Here is a 6000-nt window from a genome sequence, read left to right as displayed (position 1 = left end):
TTTATGTTAATAAATAAAAAGGTGGCGTCACTTACTGGTTAAATTGTACTCCCTCCGTTTCAATTTATGTGAACCTTTTCGGAGTACGAGGGTCAAACTTTATAACTTTGAACATAAATTTTTATATAGTTTTACAAGTTTGTGAAAACAAAATTTATATATTTAGAAACTACATAAAAAATAGTTAAAGTCATGATAATTTATAGTTCAAAATATTTAGAAAAAGACTATGTGTCCATGCTGAAACAATACTTTTATGATCCCAGCCGTGTAATTGTTTGTTGGGGAGATAGGCAGACACTCCCCCGTACGTGTTGCCAGACCCTTATGTACGCAGGACCATTATGTGAAGAATTTTTATTTAGAAAGATTATCTCTTTAAAGATAACTCGGTTTTCAGCTTCAGTTTCAATTATCGGTTTTATAACTCTGTTTTTGTTTAGCTTATAATAGTTTCAGACTTTATGATTCACATGCTTGCTTGTGAACGTGTTTCCTCGTTTATTAAGTTTTTATCCCTGAACGTCTAGCTCCGTCTTTATAGGAGATAGTCTATGAGATTCAGAGGGTATCCTTCAAAGGTACTTAGCCCGTTTGGGCCCGTCACCTTGTGTGGCAAGTCTTGAATACGTAGGGAACAAAGCACGTAGCTAGAGGCAAACGTTCTAGACTCATTTGGTTGGCTTTGTTGACTCATCTAGCGGTAACGGACCTTTGGTCCTTTACATATTTAAAGACATTCATGTTATTCCCGGAGAATGCCACGTTGATTGTGTATTAAATTTCAGTTTCTTAGAGGCTCGTGACTGTTAGTGGGTTATGTTTTAGACAGTATTAGATTAAGTTTATTATTCAGTTTTGTCATTATTAAATAATTCGTTTATTGGCTTTTTCATTAAGGGTTGAGTTCGAATGTGCCTCTTCGTTAGCGAGAACATGGTTCACCCAACAAGTAATAAGGGTTGGGTGCCAATCACGTCCTACTCCAGTTTGGGGGCGTGACAAGACAGTGGTGTAATGTTTGCAATTGTACATAATTTTAAATTGTGATCTAGCATTTTCTCATAAAATTTTCAGGTTGCTCAAAAGTGATTTTTAGACCGTAATCTAAAAGTTCCATATATTGAAAAAGAAATAAAAAGAGGGTCATTTACTAAATAGGCTTCCCAAAAATAGGAAAACTAGCGAAAAATTCACCATTTCTCCCTTATGCGCCTTAATTTACGTGGTATTAGCCGGGCTAGTGATTTTCCAATATAAGTCGGTTCAACAAAAAATTCTATTTCTACTCGAGCATAGAATTATGATGTCTCTAACTTTTGGCATTGTTTAATTAGTAAAGCACTCCATAAAAAATAATCTACCCCATTACTGTGTACAAAATAATATAATGAAAATGTAAAATTTAAAGTATTTTGAATATGCATTAATAGGTACAAATACGCATAAAGAGTTAAATGGTCAATTGCCCAGATAAGTAATTAGTGGTCAAGGACCACTCAAGATTCTGAAATACAGTTTCTGGAATTAATATCCTGTTTATCCAACTTTATTAATGTGACCGCCATTTTGTCGTATCTACTAACAAGAGCAAGGTGATATAAACGTGAATAGATTTTGAAGTCAAATCCTTCTCTTCTTTCAATGAAGCCATATATAGAGCCTTGCTTGCTCAAGAGTTCAAACAAAAATGGTAGGCACAGAATTGCTTTATTTGAGGGCGCTTTATCCTTCAACGTGTATTTTTTTATGCAAATTTAAAATTAATTGAATTTCAATATGAATATTGAGCATCGAAAAAGAGTTGGAAGTAAAATGTTGTCTTCATGTAATTTCATACCATGGTATTTGATTGAGTAGCGAATTGGAGATAAAGTTTTGATTTGTACAATAGCATTTTTGATAGTGAAAGAAAATATTAAAGTAATGATTAAAAATTTAGTTTAATTTTTATCCTTTAAATGGGTTAGTTTTTAACTTTTGCTCTTGAAAATCAAACTTATATACGTAGTGGTGTCTAAGTTTTTTAAAGACACAGAGCATAACTTGTAAGATAATTATTTTATTTCGAAAATATATTGGTCCGCGAAAAAATGATTGTCTCAACGAACAAAAGTTAAAGACTCGCACAAAATTTAGGTTAAAAGTGCAAATGACCCATCCACTAATAGAGGATATCATCACAGGTGGAAAGCCCAATGGGGGGAATCCAGTAACTGGGGCATAGGCACAGGCCTCAAGTAGAGGCTTACACTTTATCAAATAAGTATTTGATAATATTTGTTAAAAAAGTTATTGACGGATAAATCCTATAACTAAATAGCAAAATTCGTCGCTGAATCTATTCATAACTCATTTCAGTTTTTTTCCTTAGTACTGCAATTACTTAAAGTTATAACTTTGTATCCCATACACGTCATATGGAGGATACAGGGATATCTTGGCTTTATGTATGATTAATCATCTTGTAATTAAAGATTGCTGTACCGTGTACATGTGAGAATGCTATATTTCTTTTTTTTCAATCAAGAATACCATGTATGAAAGGTAGCTTTGCTCTGACATTCCTTTTGTCTTGTCTAGCCATCATCCCGGGATAAAAGCAACAGTTCAATAAAACCCACTATATAAAAAATAAAAATTTAATTATTATAATCATTATATAATTAGTATGTAGTTATGTACTTATTATACATTTGTGATACACTAAATATACTACGGCGGTTACAATCTATTACGACTAGACGGGTGAATTTTTTTAGTTGGTTGGCTAAAATTCTTTAAATTGCCCTTTTTGGTAATTATTTGATAGTCTTTACAAAAAAAAAAACTTTATTTTTATATTTGAATTCGAAATTCTGATCGAAAATGAGAGGGATTTCGTTAAGGAAAATTTACAGCTCATAACTACCTCTAAGACTTATTTATTAGTAATAGCTATCTTTTTTTTTAAATTATTTTTGGTAGCTTAATTATTTATCAAAATTATGATTTATAACTTTTTTTTGTAACTGCAGTGTATTTTCCTAAAAAGAAGGTACCTCTCTCCCAATTACCCACAATTTTTTTTTTTTTCAAATACTTTTCTCTCACATCTTCAATTCACAACCGTATTTTACTCCCATTATTCTTCACCATAATTAACACGATTTCTTCTTCTTCCTTATTAGTTACCCAATCTCTATAGGTAACTAATTTTCGTTTTGTTATTTGTTGTATTTCTCTTCAATTGTTCATAAATTTCATCGTCTTTACCTTTACTTTTCATTTTTTTTTATATATATATTTTCAGTCATTGTTAGAGTATCTTCAACAAGCCCTAACTCTCCATTTTAATGGCGGATATTGATACTCCTAAAAAAAATACACTAGTGGCAACGAGAAAAGCAGTGGAGGATCTCCAGCCAATGACCCAAGCTCAGCCATAACAATTCGTTTGCTAAATCTCCATGGATAGGCCGAAATAAAAGGAAAATCTTTCTTATGTTTGCTAATCATGTGGTGTTGCTTATCTTATGAGTAATGAAGAATAGTATTGATTATAGCAATATGATATTGTAGCATCATCTAGCAGCAAGAGAATAGGTTGTTGTTGTAGAAACATCATTGATGAGAGTTGTGGAGCTTCATACCCACCAAGTATTTGATAAAATATTTCTGTGTATCAACAAACAATATATCTAATTTTTCAGTATATTTCAGTGTATTATTTCGCTGTATTTAAATGTATTTATATTTTTTTTGTTTGTTGGTGTAGAGCCTATTTTTACTCCACCTTATTTTCACGATTTTTGTATTTCGCTGTATTTCAATATATTTCTACATTTTGTATTTCTAATTTATAAAATAGTTTCTGATATATTTTCATTGTATTCCATTGTATATACGCATACTACAACTTTATATTTCCTAAACAATCAACCATATTTTATTGTATTCCAGTGTATATTTTTCTATATTTGGAAATTTTCAGATCTTTAGTGTTTTTTGAATTCAAAAAGTTTTGATTGTGATAAAAGTCGAGAGAGATTCGTGAGCTGTTATGGAATGCGTGAAGTATGATTGATTTAATTTAACTTACCATTTAAAAAGAAAAAGAAGAATCTGTTATAAAAATATAGCCTATTTTTACTCAACCCGATTTTGTATTTCATTGTATTTCAAAAAATTTGTTCCATAAATATCTCCTGATTTCACTAGAGCGTGTTTATTGTTCACTGTATTTCTCTATATTTTAAAAAAACCGAAATACACGCGTTTTTAAAGAAAAGTAGCTACGCTTGGTAAGTTTGCATTTTATAGTTATATCTAGTTAGAAGCCAATAAAAGCTAGTTATTTATGTAAATTTCACTTTCGTTAATCCTTTGATGGTTGACGCAAATATAACCTTTCAAGTGATTGGCCCAAGGCTTTCCACATTACTTCTTGAACAATAAAAGACTTACTTAGTATATATTATGCGTCATAACAAAATACAGGATCACACCAAATCAATTAAATTAAAGTACGAAGTCGTGTAGACCACTATTATTACATGCCCAAATATTTCCAAGGACTTTCCACATGACTTCTTCTGGATGTTGCCACAAACGACTTAAATTTAATTCAGGTCAACGATTGGACGGTCTCATTTTAGGTTAATGACGTTTACCCTTTGTATATATTGTAACGTATGATAGTCAACTATTTTTGTCCAAGCAAGACTGTATGACATGTATTTCTTAGCTCTGGTCTTTAACCATTAACACCCGACACTCAAGCTATTTAACTCTTTGTATTAATTAGTTCATTTGCACCTTTATTATGATTTAACTTATACATACATTGGTATTGTACAATAATTTTTGTATTATCAACATAATTTAACATGTTATTGTCAAGAGAGCTAGAGGGTAGAAGGGATTCATTCGAACTCTCTTTGTTGGAAAATCATATTATATATACGAGGTTAAATTTTTTGTGTATAAATATAGTAGATAATGAATCAGTTCTTGATGAAAATCTTGCCTCCGCTATTATCGTATTTTATTCCTTGTTTTATTTTCAGGTATGCAGCTGGATTTTACTTACTACGTACAATTAGTTCTCTTTTAAATGACTTTATAGCTTAACTAATAGCTTAATTTTTTATTTTATTTTTTTATCATACACTCTATCTGCTAGCTACAGTTTATGTGGCAACATTTACTTGCAGTCGTTCAAAGGAGAATGATAGCTTTTTAAGTTTAAAAATAATTTAAATTAAATTTTTCATAACTAGAAATTTTCAGTCACACAATTGTTATAGAATGTTAAAGGCTACAAGATTAAGTTTTTATAACCTCACAAATGTAATGACATATTTATAGTTACAAATCTTAGAAATATTTTTAAATTCTTTAAAGTTGCGTGTCTTTTCAAACTTGGTCATATAAAAGGGAAGGAGAGAGTATAATTTTACAATTTTCTCTTCCACTGACATCCTGAATATAGCTAACCTTATGTGAAAACAAGTAATCTTGAAAATTACGTTGAAACAAGTATAATCTTGAAAATTGATTTTTCTGTCTAAAATACGTTCCTTAAAGAGAATGTAAATCCCAAAGTATAATTTTTTTAAACAAAGGGTAAACAAAAAAAGGTATACCAACAAAACATTGGACAAAAACTAGAATACTTGCCGAAAGAAGAGTCTTAGTTACACTTGCTGATACATTAAATTTTTATATCATACAAAAAAAATTATACCATCAGGACATCTTCAATTGTCATAGCAGGTTATTTATCTTATTTTCAATATTACAAATCTCATATTTTAAGGAGATAATTACTTGTATATATTATTTGAATGACCTGATAATATAAAAAGTTTCTTACACTTACGATAAATTTTAGCTTAAACTATGATACATTTAGTAGCTAGGAAAAGTAGATAAATACTAATTAATTATCTATACAAACATCCTCTACATGATGGAATCAAGTAGTCAGATCCATTATTACACTCACGATATATTTGA

Source organism: Lycium barbarum, chromosome 2 (assembly GCF_019175385.1).
Source record: "Lycium barbarum isolate Lr01 chromosome 2, ASM1917538v2, whole genome shotgun sequence".
Classification (NCBI taxonomy): Eukaryota; Viridiplantae; Streptophyta; class Magnoliopsida; order Solanales; family Solanaceae; genus Lycium; species Lycium barbarum.
This window is presented reverse-complemented; position numbering follows the sequence as displayed.